This window comes from Sus scrofa, chromosome 15, assembly GCF_000003025.6.
Source record: "Sus scrofa isolate TJ Tabasco breed Duroc chromosome 15, Sscrofa11.1, whole genome shotgun sequence".
Classification (NCBI taxonomy): domain Eukaryota; kingdom Metazoa; phylum Chordata; class Mammalia; order Artiodactyla; family Suidae; genus Sus; species Sus scrofa.
Window position 1 is genome coordinate 70,072,629 of NC_010457.5, and position 19,410 is coordinate 70,092,038.

The following is a 19,410-nucleotide window of genomic DNA, read 5'->3' on the forward strand; positions in this document are numbered from 1 at the left end:
CCTACCCTCTCCAACCTGCACTGAACTATAAAATGAGAAAGGAGAAAAAAAAAACCTTTGACATGTTAAGCCACTTAAATTTCGCAGTTGTCTGTTACAGCAATTAGTCTGCCCTGGTTAGTAAGGTCCATGTCAGCCAGACATGACATGTCGAAGACGACAGGTAACAACTATTGAGAAAAGGGTTGGCTGTTTTCAGTTTTCATAGCAGGACTTTTACTTTTTCCTCCCAGAATCACAGGAATAAAACATTTAAGCATTTATTTAAACTTAATATATTTTTCATATTGTGTCCACAGCCAAGTTTTTTTTTAATGGCTTAAAAACCACTAGTCTATGGAATAAGCTCTATCTATTTTCTTTATTCTCATAGCCTATTTTAGACACTGGATAAATGTTAAGTAAACAATGCATTGAGCTAAACAGTTAAGACATAGTTTCTGTATGATTTAATTAAAACTCAAAAAAAGACATCAAACTTATCTTCTTAAAAGATAAAACTGATATGATATTTTCATTGTAAAAACCTACAAGAGTTATGAGTTGACAACCTACTGTCCTACCATTCAAGGCTCCTTATGTTCTGGCCCCATCTTATCTCGGCCTTTAAGATTGTATGGTATCATGGTTAAAAACTCAAAGTCTAGGATCTGATTTCTAAGTTTAAATCCTGGCTCTCTCAGCAACTGTTTGCATGATCTTGAGCAAGTTTTACCGCTTCTCAAGCCTCATCTACAAAGATGGAATTGTAAAGTTTTTAAGAGGCCATCTCATGCTCTTAGAACAACATCTGACACAGTATGATCAGTCATGTTAATTATTGTTGTGATTACATATCTTGTCTAATCAAATTTTATATTATATGCTTAAGGGACTATGTTGGGTGTGTAGGAGAAATAAAAATAAACACTTTTGTCCATTAGAATTTGTCAGATTAGGTTAAAAAAATCTTAAGCTGGAAAAATATCAGTTTTAGTAGGTTCCTGATACAGGCTTAATTTAACTGAAAATTCTAAGGAAGGCTTATACTATATTTTAAATATATTCTTTGAAAGCAAGCTTCATACCCAAACCCCTTTTCATAAAAGTTTTATTAATTTTTTTAAACTACATGGATAGCATTTTACCAGGGGGAATAAAAAGAAATTTTATCTTTAGAGATTTTTTAATGTTTAATATTAGAAATAATATTTCAGATCATAAAACTAAATATCAATTAGCCATATCCTAAATGTGAAGCTTGCTAAAGCTTGTTAATGTTACCAAGTATACTTGTTGGATATGCAAACAAAAAACAAAATATATAGTTTTTTCCTCCAAAAAGATTATCTTCAATAGTGAGTTTTTAGAGCATTGTTCACTCTGAGATTAAATATGCAAAATAAGAGCTTTCCAATATTTTATTCTCTTAGAATACCCTAATAAAAGATTAACTTCTGCCATGGGCACTTTTATTTTATTATTTTGACTTACAATATTTTTCTCTTGATTTTAGCTTACTACTTCTGGTTCTATCACCTTGAATCAACGCCTTCTCTTGCTGTTTTTCCAACCTTTCAAATGCTTGGAGACAATGATGGAGGTAGGGAGAATGCCAGCAAACACAGTTCCAAGACCTCTTTGCCCCACCAGCCCGTAACTCATTTAACAGTATACAAATGATTTAACAGTAATACCAGCTGAGTTCCCACAGGAAATCATTTCCATTCCCACCACTGCTTGCAGATGGAGGTCATGTTTCCCTCTCTCCTTAGTCACTGCTCAGCCAAACTATTCATATTTACATAATTCTCCCAGTAGTATTAGGTAAACTTTTTGAAATCAGAGCAGTTTGTAAAGTTGCACATCCAGAAAGGGTTGTGGAATGGGAGGACTGAAGAGATCCTCCGCTAGGGCATGGACAATTTTTTATTTGCTCTGTCCTAGAATAGTCTACTTTTCCTCCTCCCAACCCACTCCCACTTTTATCCATTCTCCTGTGTGCCCTTGGAGGCTGACTTATATGGTATTTTTCTGATTTTCTTTTGGGTTTGATCAAACTGAGGCATAAAAGAGCAGAGGGCAGGAAAAAAATGGAGTTAGGGTATTTATAAGCACTGTTTTTCTCCCTGCTGTGCCTCAGATTGGCAATGAGTATATTCCTATACTGACAAAATCACAGTTTATTTCTGAGGGCCATCTCCTATATCTACAAATATACCCTTTAGATTCCGGACAGTTTTTCCTCCTTCCCTCTTTAGGCTTTAGGTGGTTAACATCTCTCCTACCATAGCTGGTCCCAGCACGATTGACCATTCCTTGGTTTCCCTTAATACTACCTACTTTGAAAATAGTGTCTCTGCTGAAGTCTCTTTAATTGCCCTTTATAAGTGTAATTTTCTTTATTCACTGGGACTTAGGCTAACATTGCCCTAAAACTTGAATACACAGATAATGTCAGTCTCAACCAGGTCAAAACTAATGGTATCTAGATGGTAACTAATTAACCAAAAAAGAATGACTTTTTTCTTTTTGAAAACTCAGTCAAATTTGCATTATTGGGAATCCAGAATTAAGGACAAATTTAAGGCAGGGTTTTTCAGAAAAAAAGTGAGTAGAAGTCTATTAACTTCAAAGCTCCTGAGGGACCTTACCATTTCTGTCTTGTGTTGAACTTCTTAATCCCTTCATATATTAGCAAATACCTCCATTTGATGGGAACAGCACATGATAGAATGGATGTGATACTGGTCTGGGAGCCAGAAACCCGTGTTCTAGTACCAGCTCTTTCACTGGTACATTGTATTATCTTGGACAAGTCACTTAATTTCCCTGACTTCAGCGTTTTTTCAGTCTTCAATAGGACAAAGCTATAATTCACAGCCTTCTAGTTCCTGCTACATCTTTAATATAGGCATAGTTCTTCATGACAGTAAAATCCACTGGTAAAGTAGTGGCCTGATCATATATGTCAGATCCTGAAGTCCACATTTTCATGTAGCCTATAAGCCATTCTGCATTGTCATGAGTTTTAATCAGTGAGGGAGGAGGAGGCTTGCCCTGCAAAATGTGCACTGTTGTCTTCTCAGCTTATGCAGGTAGTGACTGTGTTTTACATCCGTCTTCTCAAAACTCTGTGGCTGAAAGGGTGATGTTTGTGAGCTGACTTAAGTGTGAATCAAGACTCTTTCCCGGCCTGGAAAGGTTGGACCAATACTAATGTAGCACTATCTAATGCCTAGTCTCTGGATAAACAGCTTTGTGTCTGATCTAATGATAGTAAATTCCTTTCCTAATAAGCTAAACCTTTTCACAACTCTGCTTCTAAAGATACTATTCCCTCTGCCCCAAATGCTTATGTTCAAGCAAACCCTCCTTTACTTTAAGGGCCCTATTCAAATACCACTTCCTCTGTGAAATATTTTTCTGTATCCACATTTTCTTCACTGCTCCTCCTACCACTATTATGACCTTATCTCATTCCATTATGCTTATTTCTTAACTATAGAATACTTCCCACCAGTCCCAATGGGCCAAGAGTTCTTCTGTCTCCCCTCTGAACCCCAGTAGAAAACCTAGGATAAAAATCTGTACTTTAAATCATAAAAGAATTAATAAGTAAATGTATGATAAAATAAAACACATTTCCAACGATGAAACTGCAGGATGCATTTGCTTCTCGGGAGTTCTCTTGTGTGCAGCAGGTTAAGGATCCTGCATTGTCACTTTAGCACTGATCTAGGCCGCTGCTATGGTGCAGGTTCCATCCCAGGCCTGGGAACTTTCACATGCTGCTGGTGCAGCCAATAAATATGAATAAAAGAATAAAAATAAATAAATAAAACTAGTGACTCTTCCTTTGTACGAATCCACCCTAAAAGCCAAGACACAACTAGTCTGGTCAAGAGCAACAACAGCAATAAAACAACAAACTACAAAGAGTAAGATGACCTAAAATGCTCAGTGGCAGAAGACAGCTATAATAGCTATGAAAGAAAGCTATTTTGTCAGTAGAGGCAGAGCTAGGAATAAGAGAATAAGAGGAAAGGGAGGAAATTTTTAGTTGTTGTTGGTGGTGGTAGTGGTCATGATGGTGATGGTGCCTGGTGTTGCTACTATTTCCCCAAAGCCTTTCACAAGTTCAATAGTGTGGGCTGAACTGGAGTGGAAAATAAGTCTGCTGATAGCTGTCATGACCTCTGCGAATTTTTCTAGGGTATGTTGTTGCAACTACTCTGGGGCAAAATACTCATGAAGTTAGTAAATTTTTATTGACGACTTATATGTTCTTAGCTCTAGAAATAAAAATAGTATTAAGACACATTTACTGTTGTCTTTGAAGACTGCATAGTCTAGCATGGGAAACTTAGCCATAAACCACTTGCCTATACTCGTAAACAACTGCAAACATATTTTCAGGAATAGAAGGAAAGCAGAGTGAGATCTTTCAGGGAGAAAACAAAACCAACACAAGGATATATAAAAGTACACATCCTAAGGTGTAGGAAGAAATATGGCCAGAGATGGGGTTAGAAAAAGGAGGCTGGAATGGTGTTGGGAAGGTCTTTGAGACATCCAAGAATCACTGAAAGATTTTCTCTATACTAGGCACTGTGACTCAAGTATGAAAAATACTCTCTCATGCCTTAGAAAAGAGCACAGGGGAAACAACTTTATCATTTTTCTTGTTTCTGTTTTTCATATGGCTTCTCTAACTAAACCTGATTCCTTTAAGTAGCCATTCATTCTTTGGTTTTAATGCTGTCCTTCTCCTTAGCAATGAATCCATTTTACCATAATCCTGTTCACTGACTTCATACTTTATCTGTTGACTCCATGAATGCAACTTTTTAGATCAAATGAATTTTGAGTACATATGAGCCTTCTACGCCCCTGAGGAACATTACTTTATGTCTTGAGGAGGATAAACTCAAACCATTTAGTGATACACTTATTTATTAGATTGTGAGGTCTTCAAGGATAGGAAATCAAGTGTTTAGTTTAATAACGCAACAGCTAGGGAAATTCTAAAACCTAAGCTTGGAATTTTTCATGTGGCTGAATAGTAATTGCTAAGGTCAAAAAGAATTTCAGAGTTGGAGTGTTTATTAAATATTTTAATAAAGAATATGCTAAGAATATTAAAAATTTCAAAATGAATTTTAATTGGCATTTTTCAAAGCTTTTTGAAATGTTTTCTTCATTCACTTTCTTATGTTTATTGTTGTTATTGCCATTATATATTTGTAAAAGGGGAGATAACATTTTATGTCTATGAGTGCTGTTCTTCTAACTACATAGTCAATATAAGATACGACTGTTACAGCTTGGCAGTCTTTTCTCTTTCTTTTTAACATTTCAGGAATATTTTAAGAACATCAGAGGAAACTAAGCTTATACTTTGCTCAAATCTTTGCTTTATATTTTATTTTCCTAGAGTACTGCATGACTTGAAAAAGCAAGCTAAAAAAAATTGTCAGAATATTGTCAGGGGCAATGCATGCAAAATCTAATCTAGTTTCACCAGCCCTATTAGCTTTTCCACTTTCCATGCAAAAATTATTTCTGTCAATATTTTAATTTCAACTAGATGGGGTGGAAGGAATGAGTGACATCTAAGCAGATGGTTGTCAGAAAAGTGATGACTGCATACAGTGGTGTGATTAAGAATTAGAGAATAAATATATGCAGCTACTTGTAAATACTTGGCATCTACATATATCCCCTAGAGAACTCAATCTTGAGGATTATATTTGATTAATAAAAACATATTTTGATAATACATTTTAATAAATAGCTAAAATGTTACACAAATATTGGCCATGCTTTAAAGGGCCCAATAAAAAGTTAGTTTAGGTGGACATAAATATGACCTTAAAATTATTATTCAGCTCTCTTATTAACTTTCTAAACACCTTGAAAGATATGTGTCCAATACTCAAATAGAAAGAAGTATAATTAGAATCATACAAATTATTTTCTTATGGTTATTAAGGTCAGAGAGGACCACCACAAATCAGTACACTTTATACAATATTGCATCTTCAAATCAATATACAATTTTGCTCTTTTTGAATAGCTTGGCTTTAGGGGTTAAATGTGGACAAGGAATGCCTATGCAGAAACTTTCAAACTTTTTTGACTATGACCTATCTTATGGGTTGAACTGAGCACCCTCCACCCCAAGAAAAGATGTTAAATTTCTAATTCCCAATGTTCATGAATATGGCCTTATTTGGAAATTGGGTCTTTGTAGATGAGGTAAGATGAGGTTATTCTATGGGCCTGAACACAATATGACTCTGTCATTATAAAAAGAGTAAATTTGGACACAGAGAAATGTACATACACAGAATGCCATGTGAACATGAAGGCAGAGATTAGGGTGATGTTTCTACAAGACAAGGAATGCCAAAAGTTGCCAGAAAACCACCAGAAGGTTACGAGAGAGGTGTGGAATAGATTCTCCCTAACAGCCCTCAAAAGGAATCAATCCCGCCAACAACTTAACTCAGACTTATAGCTTCCAGAACTGTAAAATGATAAATTTCTGTTGTTTAAACCATCCTGTCTATAGTACTTTGTTATGGCAGCTCTTGCAAAAGCAACCAATAATTAGAAGGGCACTGAAATCCACTATAGCCACACACACATAGAATGAAAATTTTCACAAAACAATGTTTGCCATTACTTCATGGGGTGCACTCTGACACTTTCTGATCTACATATTTAAAATTTTTTCTAGTCAGAACTCATAAAATCAATTTTTTTATAATTTAGAAAGTACTAGCTTAATAGGAAAGTAATGTTTAGTTTCTATACATTAGGCCCCTTCTATTTGTTGTGACTGAATAAGAGATGAGACAAGACAATGTTTTAAAAAGACATGACAGGCACCAAAAATGGAAAATAACATCAAATTTACAAACCATTCATGTGACAAAAATTATTTATAGGAATTCTTTATTATCATCACTAAAAACTCTAGATGACTAGGATTCTAAATAGTCTTCAAGAATTGTTCTTATTCACTGCCATCTAAAGGATAATTCCTACCCCACTCATAATTTTGGCTGTAGTTTATCTCAGACAATGTTGAGCAGGTTTAAGTAGGTGAAGATCTGTAAACAATGGTTAAGTGACTAATGAAATTTTAATAATCTCTAGATCAGACATGGTTTTACTCCCTAGCTTACCACTGAAAAGGTATGTTCTCACTGGTGCTTCTATTTCTGAATCACCCTCTATGTCCTTATTTATATCTATCTCTTTCATCTCTCAATCCTTTTGGTCACTCTCTTTACATAGTCTCTTCTCTCTCACTCTGGTCAGGTTTTTGATTCTTCCTTCATGTGTAGAGTATCTTACTGTCATTGCTTCTATATCTCCTTACTTGCCTACTCTTGACTAGGTTTCTTATCTTTCCTTCCTTTTTTCTTTCTTGGTTTTTACTGCTTTATCTTTCTCCCTTTATCTCACAGTAATAAACAGAATTGAGTTTTGGGGGTTATATATGATAAACTAAAATTAACAACGTATATTGGTTATAACAACCATATACACTGAATTTTACTTTTTCTGTAACGCATTTTTAAAATGTAAATTGTTGCTTTTTGTAATGTAATCTTTAATGGGTCTCTTCAGTGACCAGAAACTCTTGATAAGGAAGGGAGGAAAAAAAAGGTTCTTATCCCTCCTTAAAAAGCAGCCCCTGGGCAGGGATCAAGAAGATGGTGGAGGAGTAAGACATGTGGCTCACCTCTTCCTACAAAAACATTAAAAACACATCTACAAGTGGAATGATTCACTTCCACTGAGGTCTGGCAGAAGACACCAGACTTCTGAAAGGGCAAGAAAACCCCCACAAAACTGGGTAGGAAAAAAGAGAGAGAGAGAGAGAAGGATTTGGGAAGGGGCTTGTGCACTAGTGAGGGAAATGTGAAGGGGAAAATGCTCCTGCACCTTGGGAAGTCCTTTCACTTGTGGGTAGTTCAGGCTTAATGGAGAAGGAGCTCCAGAGCTTAGGAGAAGAACGCAGCAACTGCTTTATAGAAGGCAAAAAGGAGAGTAACTGCAAAGAAGGTTAGCACCATTGCCCTGTGCTCCCCAGGCTGAGACAATTGTCTCTCAGTGTGGATGAGGGCTGGGTGCTGAAGCTCAGACTTCAGAAGTCAGACCCAGGGAGAGGATGAGGGTTGGCTACAGAGAATCCTGAGGAGGCTAGATTATGACAACTGAGGGTGTACTCTGGTCCTGAAAGGCAAGGTGCTATTGTTGGAGGCAGGGGTATGAGGAGAGGCAGGAACACCGTAAGACATTCTTCCTCTGTGAGCACTCTCAGGCAAGAGGACACTACCTACAGAGGTCCAGGGGTGGGTGTAAACCTCCCCAGCACCACTGCAGGCTCCAGAAGTGGCAGGCCACTGGGAGACCTGAGAACAGGAGTCAAGCCCCTACCCCCACTGAGCCAGGAGTGCCAGAGAAGCAGCCACTCCTGTGGTCCCACCAATGGGTGCCAGGCCATACACTTACTATTCTGGGAGTGCTTGAATTCCAGCCACCCCTGAGAAACCTGCAAGCAAGCCTCAGGCCCTGACCACACTGTCACAGGAATGTGCCAGCCCCAGCCACACCCCTGGGCCCACAAGAAGGTGGCAGGCTCTATCCTTGCTGTCCTGGGAGTGTGGGAGACACAGCCACCCCTGCAGAACCTGGGAGAGGGCACCAGTCCCTGACCCTACTGTCCCAGAAGTGCACTACCTCCGGTCACCCCTGAAAGACCTGTGAGCAGGTGCTGAGTATCATCTCCACTGTCCTGGGAGTGCGTAAAACCCAGCTCCCCCCTGCCCCCACCCCAACATGAAGCAGACACAAATTCCATTCACAGAAATTCCATTTGTAGTAAGTTCTAAAACAGGCAAACTAATCAATGGTGATTAGAAGAGCAGTGCCTGAAGAAACAGAAGGGCATTTATTTATGCCCTATTTCTTGAGAGTTGGTATTTAGAAGGAATGTTTAGTTTATGGAAATTTGAATGTAACACACATGATTTACTTTTTTGCATGTACATTATAACTTAATAAAATGTTTACTTAAAAACTAAAATTTTAAAATAGAAATCTATAAATTATTGATCTTTAAGACACAAAAAACTGTATATCAAGAAACCACCCGTCTTCACTCCTGCCCATACACATTGGCCAGATACAGTGTAGTAAATCTATAAGCAGTGTTTAATATATGTTGAGGGTTTCTATGTGCTGGGACAAATGCACCCCATGAATTAGCACAATAAATTCCTCAAACTATGCTAAGAATAAATATCATTATTATCTTAATTTTATAGATAGTCAAACTATGATTTAAAGCAACTATATAATTTGCTCAAGGTTACTAAGCCTAAAGGGTGTCAACATAATTCTATTGCCTTTGCTTAATGCTCAGTCTCTCTCTCTTTGTTCTTTTTATGGCCGCATCTGCAGCATATGGAAGTTCTCGAGCCAGGGGTCAAACTGGAGATGCAGCTGCAGCCTGTGCTTCAGCAATATCAGATCAGCACTTCATCTTCGACCTACCCTACAGCTTGTGGCCATGCCGGATCTTTACCCCACTGAGTGAGGCCAGGGATTGAACCCGTATCCTCATAGCGACAACATTGGGTCCTTAACTAGCTGAGTCACAATAGGAACTCAGATAATCTCTTAATATTCATAGACTTGCTCCCTATGAGAGCACTTACCCTAGGGTAAATGGGAAAGTGAAATATTGTGGAAGATAAGCATTCCTAGCGCTGGAAAGAGACTAGGCTGCGGGAGAAGGGTTCTTTTACTCCAAGTGTATCTAGATTCCAGGGATAAAAATGACAATGTATAGTGTCTCAAATATGAGATCAGTGAAAAGTGGACAAAAGACTCAATTTGAGTCCTTCTATTTATTTGCCTACGAGTTCTTCCATGTAAATAAACATTACAGGCACAATTTAGTCCATCTAAATAACTAAATCATATTTAAGAAACACTTTGGTTCTAGTAATGTGGTTCTTTAGTTCTCAGAAATGTTAAGTGTGAAAGTTGCTAAAACATTTTTCCTAAGCAAGAGAGCAAACAAATATTGCTATGAGAATGTTGAATTCAATATTTTCTGAAGTTTCTCCTTGTGGTAAAGAAAAGACATGTTCTGAATGGCAAAATAGTTTCAGGGATGCATATCTTAAATGCTGTCTCAATCTCAAGTTTCAAGGGTTTATACATCCTGATTCATACAGGCCTTTCCTAGGGATTTGGAAAAGTAGCATAGATTTGTTATACATACATATGACAATACTATGAAACATGACTGATGTAAAATGAATTGCCATCTCTTCTTCAAGAAAGTCAGTCTCTAATATCACAAGGGATGCTATAAACCCCGAAATAGCATCTCATTGTGGGCCAAAATCTAATTTCTTTGCTATTTTCACATTATAGACACTGATGAAATAAAATGAACAAGGCAGTACAAGATAGAGAATTTAATTTACTTAGAATAAAGCAGAACTAAAATAATCTCAACAATTTTAATCTACAAAAGTTCTCTAACAGTGTGGAAGTAGTCAGCCAAGAAAGAGAATGTCATTTAGAACCAATTCATATTTGACATCATTCTGGAAAACTCTTGCAAAGAAACAAATGCCTTTGGAAAAAGGGTTGGATTGAAGAAGAACATAGATTGAAATGATTAGGATTTAGCACAATCATTTTGAAAGCAGAAAAATAAAATGGAAGGGTCCAAACTTGACAAAATATATGAAAGTCTAGGATTATTTTTGGCATTTTCAAATTCATGCTATGATAGTAACTGTAGTGCTTGATATTTAAAATGATAGATAATTTTAAGTTCTTAAAAGTAGATAATTCTAAGAGTGTTGCTGTTTATTTCACAGAACGGAAAAGCCAAAATAAAACAGGTGTGGAATTCACCTTGTTAAGACTGAAGCTAAATTTGTGATATTAAAAGGAGCTGCAGAGTTTTTTTTTAAAAAAGCTTTAGACGTTGAAGTATGTCCCAATGAGAAATAAGGCCACACATCCAAACATGTTGTTGAGAAGTAAAAAGTAATTCTGTGAATACACTGAATGTTTCCCATACATTACTCTCCTATTATGGTGTTATAACAAGATAACATTTTCAGTTAAAGGGAAAAAATGATTTTAAGAAATAAAACAGCTTCTCAGATTCTTTACAAACAATAACTATCTCATCAGATTGATGAGAAGGTTAATAAATAAGACAATTCATATAAAGTGAACACCTTGCAAGCCACATAGTAAGCACTAAGTAAACCTTAAGCTCATTAGTAAGGTCTTATATGTTTCATCATAGCAAGGATGTAAGAGTGAATAAGCAAAACATGTACAACAGTATATATTGAATTGCTTTTAGAATACTGATGCAATTTCATTATGGAAATAATTTATGCTTTCTTTGATAGAGTTAAATATCCTAGAGTAAAATTCAGACTCTGTGAAGCAGCATTTTTAAAGAACAGATGTTGTAATTATTAAAGACACACATTTATTGAGAAACTACTGTGTGCAGGATTTTTTTTTTTTGCCAGATGCTGCTTTAGCAACTCAAAACTCAGAATCTGAAAGTCATTGCTATTTAGAATGTCACTTAACTCTGAGAATTTTATTGAGGTCCTCCAAGAAAACATGTTTCTCCAATATTTTTCTAACCACCACCACCATCACCTTTCATGATGGCTGAATTTAAGAAGGAAATTCTCATTTTAAACAGTGTGTTTTTACAGCAACTTATCAAACAGTGGCCTTTAGCAGTTGTTCTGTGACAGCCACTCTATTAAAATCCTGATGTAAACAAGTGGAGAAGGTGAACTAGAAGTGCAGATATTTGCACAGCATTACTGTCAGGTAAAATTTTAAAGATAGGTTTTATGAACCCATTATTTGCAGTCAAGGCTTTTGACTACAGCATCTGAAATCATTTAAGGAGACAAAATGTTTTGTCAAAACATATTGCTGGGAGTCAGTGTGTAGCTTCTTTTTATGTAATTCAATTTAGTCCTGTTGTTTGCATGAAAGAGAAATTCTAGCTGGGCAGCCATAGTGAGCCAGTAAAAAGTGACAATATGGTGAGCATCAGAGGCAATTAAAATTAAATGCTTTTAGTCTAACATTTTATCTCTTAATAAATGGGTAATTGCATTGTAGTGTACCTGGTGACAGGCTAAATTAGGTAGATATCAGGCATTTTTGCTAGCTCTATCAACTACAAACTTATTTTTGAATTCTGCATCAGATGGAGGAAAACCCTAGCTAAGTTTTCTTTCCAAAAATGTCTGAGAAATGGGGTCTTCATGCTATCAGCTGGCATTATTTTGACATAGGTAGGGACCTAGTTTAGAAACAAGTGATGGGATAAGATAAATGAAGAAAGATATGTTTAGAACTGGGGCTTACAGAGCTACTACTAACGGTAATGTTAAACACCAGCAGTATAACCATTGTGGTAGATAAATATCCAAAACCCTCTGAGTTTCCAATGACAGTCTTCTCTGTCTAGCAAAATGCGAAGTTTCAAAAACAGGTAGGCTCTTTGAATTAATATGAATGGGCAGGAGTTCCCGCTGTGGTGCAGTGGGTTAATGATCCACCTTGTCTCTGTGGTGCTGCCGGTTTGATCCCCAGCCCCGCACAGTGGGTTAAGACTCCAGCGTTGTCACAGATGCAGCTTGGATTCAATCCCTGGCCTGGGAAATTCCATATGTTGCAGGAGTGGCTGAAAAAGGAAGAATATATATATATATGAATGGACAGAAGTGTTAGGATATGAGTAAACTTTGATCATTTGGATCAATTTATTAAACAAGTTATACAAGATTTTTAACAGATACCTATCATATGCCAAGCACTTTACTTGACTCTGAGAATAAATACAAAATTAGATGTCAGATTCCTGCCCTCAAGCAATGCATAGTCTGGTGGGAGAGAGGCTTATAAATGAACAAATTCAACAGAAAGTTAAGGTATTATGGAAAGAGCATGTAAAGTTTGCAGTGGAGACTCAAAAGTGCTGTGTCTGTCTTAAAAGGCACTGTAGAAGAGATTGTTGAGAACTGAGAACGTGCTCCCCATATTGCAGCATGGGTGGAGAAGATATTGCTGGAAGAAGTTTCCAAGCAATAGATATGTGAAACAGTATGGAATGTTGGGAAGAAAAATAAGTAGCATGGGGTGGGGGTTGATTTGGGTACTATGGTATTTAGAGTTATGAGTTTACTAGAGAGAATTCAGAAGGTTTTCACAGAAGCCAGATCATGCTAAAGAGTTTGGATTTCAACTCCTAAATAACATAGAGTCACTAATGAAAGCAGAAGAGAAAAATCAGTTTTGCATATCAGAAATATTATATTGGCAATAATTCAAAGTGGTAATTAAAGCAGAACATGATCTAATGTGGGAAATGTAACTGTCATCTATCATAAATAGAGGAAGCCCTGGACTAAGGAAGTAGCAAGTAGGGATAGAGAAGAAGGCACAGAAAAGAGACATTTAGAGAAGAGACACAGAACTGACAACATTGGTGGAAGGTGATACTAAAGAATTTCATTGGTGTTGGTTGCTAAGTTTGGAGTTTGGTGATCAAGTAGATGGTGACATTCTTTACTAAAACTGTATGACTATGACAACAACAGCTAGCACTGAGAGCTTAGAAGTTCATGATATCATTTGATTTTTATAATATCCAAATAAAATAGGTATAGTTTTACCTGTCTTAGTGTGAAAACAACAACAACAACAACAACAAAAACCATGAGGCTTAGACTGGTTTACTAGCTTGCCCAAAGTCTCCTAGGGAGTATGTGACAGAAACTACATTCAAACCCTGAATGCTGGATTTAAAAGTAAGTTATTTTAGGTACTGTTTCATATGTAAGAAAGTTAGTGAGAGTAATTTTTGACATACTGAGTTTGAGATGCCTATTGAGATATTTTGCAGACAGGTGGATAGAAAGGTCTGGAATTCTAAGCATGCGACTGATAGCTGAAGGTACAGAGCGCATATAGAAGAGAAGAGAATTGCAGACAGAAGTCAATTATTTTATATTTAAAAGGCAGGCATAAGTAATGAGCACCTAAAACTGTCTGAGAGATTAAAAGAAGAAGAAAGTAGACCCCTGGGGTCAATTTTGTAGTATACTGTGTTTACACCATCTCCATATTTGCAAATTATACCAGATGTTCAAGACCTAAGGCAAATGCTACCTCCTCCTAGAGGTCCTCTCTGATATTCTTATTCAAAATTAATCTTTTTTCTGAACTCTTTATAATAATTTTCTCCACTTTCTGTCCAGGTGCTACAGAACAGTATTTGTATCCACCTGTACTTTTATTGAAGGCACAGTCAACCTTTTACAGTTTCTATCTCCCCATAATTAGTTGGGTATATGGGTTAATGGTTAGTCTTGTCAAAATGTTAATGAAAATTTGGGCATCAAGGAATCTATTGGAAAAATAAAATAACAGCCAGCGAACATGATGTTAATCCCAAACAATAAAACACAAATGCATTTGCAACAAAACACTAAAAAATTCTTATCACTACATTTCACACATGATATTAGTGGACCAGAAACATTTAAAACAGGAAAAAAAATTTAAGTTATCAGAGTGTAGGAATGGTGGAAATATAATAGCAGACTCAAAAAAATCAGTTAACAAAGAGAGGGGAAATACCTGAAGGACTTAACACCATGAGCGATGTAGTGAGTTGAGGTCTTAAAAAGTAGTTTGTAACCTACAGTTTTGAAAAATCTTAAATTTCTTAAGTTTAATTTCAGTTTAAATTTTATTTATTTATTTATGTATTGGTCTTTTTTAAGGGCCTCACCCATGGCGTATGGAGGTTCCCAGGTTAGGTGTCAAATAGGAGCTACAGCCGCTGGCCTACACCACAGCCACAGCAACACAGGATCTGAGCCACATCTGTGACCTACACCACAGCTCAGAGCAACGCCAGATCCTTAACTCACTGAGCAAGGCCAGGGATTGAACACGCATCCTTATGGATACTGGTCAGGTTTGTCACCACTGAGCCACAATGGGAACTCCCTAAATTTTAATTTTAAATTTCAACTTTGTCATTTTCCAGCTTAGTAACCTTGGTCAAGTTACTAGATTCACATGTATATTCAATGAAATATTTTTACTTTGTGTTATATAAATCTATAAAACAGTAAAGTTAATTTAAGTAGATCACCACAACTGATTTGAAATAGAATCATCTGACATAAATAAGATAGTCTTTCCACATAATTATAGAAAGATCATTCCTGTTTAGGATGCCATAAACTGCAGTAACACCAAAGAAGTCACTTATCTTTTTTGCCTCTTCTTCCACTTGCATATTTATTAGTGTACTTTGTAAATGGTTTAGCCTTGACATAAGAATCCAGAGGTGGGATTTTTTTATTATTTTTTATGGTGTCTTTTTAAGCGTAGAACATGAAGCACATATGTTTCCTTTGGACAAGACTTTAATTCCTCCACATCACAAACTGCCAATATAACCTTGGCATTGAAATTTGTCAGACTATAGTCTTTGTGTGCTCCATATCTCAGAAAAGTACTTAGCTTCTAAAAGAATGTGAATAAAAAGCAAAAAGAGTACTAAAGAAAAAATTATTCATATAATGACTATAGATAAAAACGTCAATGAGATTTGAAAAAATCATTTAAATGAAATGTTATTCTTTCTGTTATATTGAGTGCACCAAATGTCCACAAAATTAAATCTTCTGAATAAATCTTGGTTTTGATAGGCATTATTATTTATATGGCACTTGACAAAATGATTATAGATGTTCCTAACCATACACTCCCATCCTACATACACACACAAATAAAAAACATTTCGTATGACATCTGTCTCAGTCCAAGGATTGAATCCCAAGGAAAGGTATTAGGCAGGACAGATGATGGATGGATGAATGGATAGATAGATAATAGAAGATTGTATATATTACATATATATATATCACAGTAAGGCTCATAACACAAACACTTGGCTATAAAAGTGCTATATTCTGTATACACTGGTAGCTTGCTTTTGGAATATCTATATTGTTCTTCATCAGAAACCCATTTGGGTACTCTGTGGTTTCAAGGAAGCACACATGGTCTAACTTAAGCCAAGCAGAACATTTCATACCTGTGACCACAATAATTGATTCAGAGACAGTCAGCAACTTAAACTGGCTCATTCAAAGGATGCTAAGGACTTCTGCAAGAAATACTGAGAGCAAGAACTCTTTTCCTTGCTAAATATAAGGAAGCATTTTCCTCTGATGCTGCTGGCATCCATCTTGGGAAAACAGAGCCTTGAGACCGAAGGAAACTGAGTTCTTAGTGACATCATTGAACCAATAAATCAAACCTTGCCTGAAGCAAATGCTATTTCTAGTCTTTTTAATTATGTGAGCCAGTAAATAATTTTTATTGTTTCCACCAGTTTAGGTTAGGGTGATACTTGCAACTAAAGGCATCCTAAATAATACACCATTCTTGAATTAAGAAAAAGAAAAATGTGGGGTTAGTTTAGGTCAATTGTCTGGAACACAGACAGCCAAACTGCTGGGGTTCAAATCTTTGGTCTGCCACTATTAGCTGTCTAAACTGGGCTTACTTTACTTTACTTTATGAATTAACCATTCTCATCTGAATAAAAGAGGTAGTAATACCATTTGATACGGTGATAATGTGGTTTAAAAGAGCCAATGCATGTAAAATATAGTTCCTGACACAAAGTATGTGCTCAGTAAGAGTTTGGTATTATTATTAAATGCTAAGTTAATGCCATTAGACAAAAATAAAACAAGTTTATTACATATTCTGTAAAGCCTAAATTTACAGATGGTCTGATGCAGTACTTGTAGGAAATGACTGGCATAAACAAATAACAGACATGATTTAACTTCATTCCCTGGAAAATCATAAAAGTAAAAAACAACATAAACTAAACCCTCCCAAGATCTAACCCATTTCTACTCTTCAACTTTAGAAGATTATGCATTAATTCTTTCAAAATACATGATCATATTTTAGATATCTGTATATTAGTCACATGTTTGAACTTACTGGTTTTTACAGTTGTTCCAAGGTGTTTTAAGTCACATTGGTATTCAAATTTACTTAGATGATAGAAAGAACACTTGGTGATCATGATGTTTCCAGAACAACATAAAATAAAAATGTATTAAATTTTAAGTCATAATTTTAAAATTGTTTAAAATAAGCTATAATACAAATAAGAAATATTAGGCATCAAACATTTAAGGAAACTACAATTGATAAAACTCTAAGCACTAAGTTAACTCCTTCTTAGAAACCAAGGAAAAAATGCCTTCATTTTATTTTATTGAGAAGACGCACTTGGCTCTGCTCAAAACACACCAGGAGTATAGTTTTAGAAAAATAGCAGAGACAAAACTGTATACTTAATATAGGTCTTTACACAAAGAGGGCACATAATAAATGTTTCTGATTGGATGACTGGGAGAATCCAGTTTAACATTTATTCTTCACCTAACAACTGCAGCTTACAAAGTACCCACAGAGATGTTACACTTTGAAATATTACACATGGCCCACTGAGTACAATTGTACTGCTGCCCTTTCATAATATCTTCCATTATGATCTTCTATCAATGCTGAATGAAATATTAAAGTGAAGTATGCATGCAATGATTAGTGATCTAGCCTTTCATTTCCTGAAGATTTGGGAGTGATTTGACTACTTGTATCAATCCAAAAGGGGGATTAGCTATTACAGACTGAAATAAATCAGTGTACAATATCCTAGAGCATTTTCAATACACATTCTGAATAGGAACAAGTCCACATCACTGTATTTGTAGAAGATGATATTTTTCTTATGTGCTACATTGAGGATCTCTTACATCCTATGCTTAATGTTATAATAAAAGAAAATCTATGAGCAACAAACAAGTTCAGCATCTTCAATGCATTTGTTTCTGACAGATGATGCTTCACCTCATGATAACTGGTGAGGCATTAGAATAGAAATGAAATAAGCACCCAGTAAATTTCATAGAAGATTTTAAATTAGTATTACAGCATAAACTTTTTCTTTTGTTGTTTTACACTATCATAGGAAACTGTGAAATCAAGTCTATACTGATCAGAGGATAATTGTTATTTTATCAATATCAATAGTGACCAGAGTGCAAATTTAATGTACAAATTTCAAACAAAGTTGTTTAGCAACATAACACAGATAATTGATAAATATTTCAATGGCAGACATAAGAGGTCTGTATGAATCAACCCACTTTTATCCATGCCCATATATTCCTCCTATTCTCATAACCAAGGTCAAGCCCATGACTGTGTATTAGAAAGCATCTGCTATGCCTATCCAAGGACATGCTCTAATAATTTTCTCATCCCTCTCCTACATTATCAATTATTCCCTCAGTATTGGACCTTTCCCCAACCAAATACAAATTGGTTATAAAGTAATTCATATGTGGGCTGTAGATTACATAACAGTAATTATAAACATTAAATTTCTTAATTTTGGTCATTATATTGTGGTTACATGACAGTATGATCTTATTCTTAGGAAATCCACAATGAAGTATTCAGAAAGAAGGGTATGGTAGTTCCAAATAACATTCAATTAGTTTAGAAAAAAAAGCAGATAGATGAAAGGAAGGAAGGGAAGGAAAGATGGAGTGAAAAAGAGAGTAAATGGAGCAGACTAAAAAAAAAAAAAATCAGTGAATAAATAAAGGATATAGGGAATTCCCTGAATCATTCTTGCAGATTGCAATTTTTCTGTAGTTTGAAATTATATAAAAATGAGAAATTTATAATATAAAAACCTTCCAAAATAAGAAAAAAAAGTCAAATAAGTCAATAGATTATTTGTATAGCTTAATAAGGTTTGGCTAAAATTCTGTATAAAATATAACAGATTATGTTATGTTACAGAATGGGTTAATACACACTTCAAACTCTTCAGTAGATATCATAAGTGTTTCTTAGAAGTGTGTAGTAGCCAGATTACCAAGTGGTAGTTTTGCTTTATTATACATACATATAGCAGGAAATACCTAAAAATTCCTATCAATCTTTTTTTAACCACTTGAATAAGAATATATTTTTTTCTCCTTTTATGGCCATACCTACAGCATATATAAGTTCCCAAGCCAGGGGTTGAATTGGAGCTGCAGTCTATGTCATAGCCATGGCAGCACCAATTTGAGCCACATCTGCAACCTACACCACAGCTTGTGACAACGCCAAATCCTGAACCCACTGAGCTAGGCCAGGGATCAAACCCACATCCTCACAGAGACATCAGTCCTTATCCTGCTAATCCGCAATGGGAACTCCAAAAATATA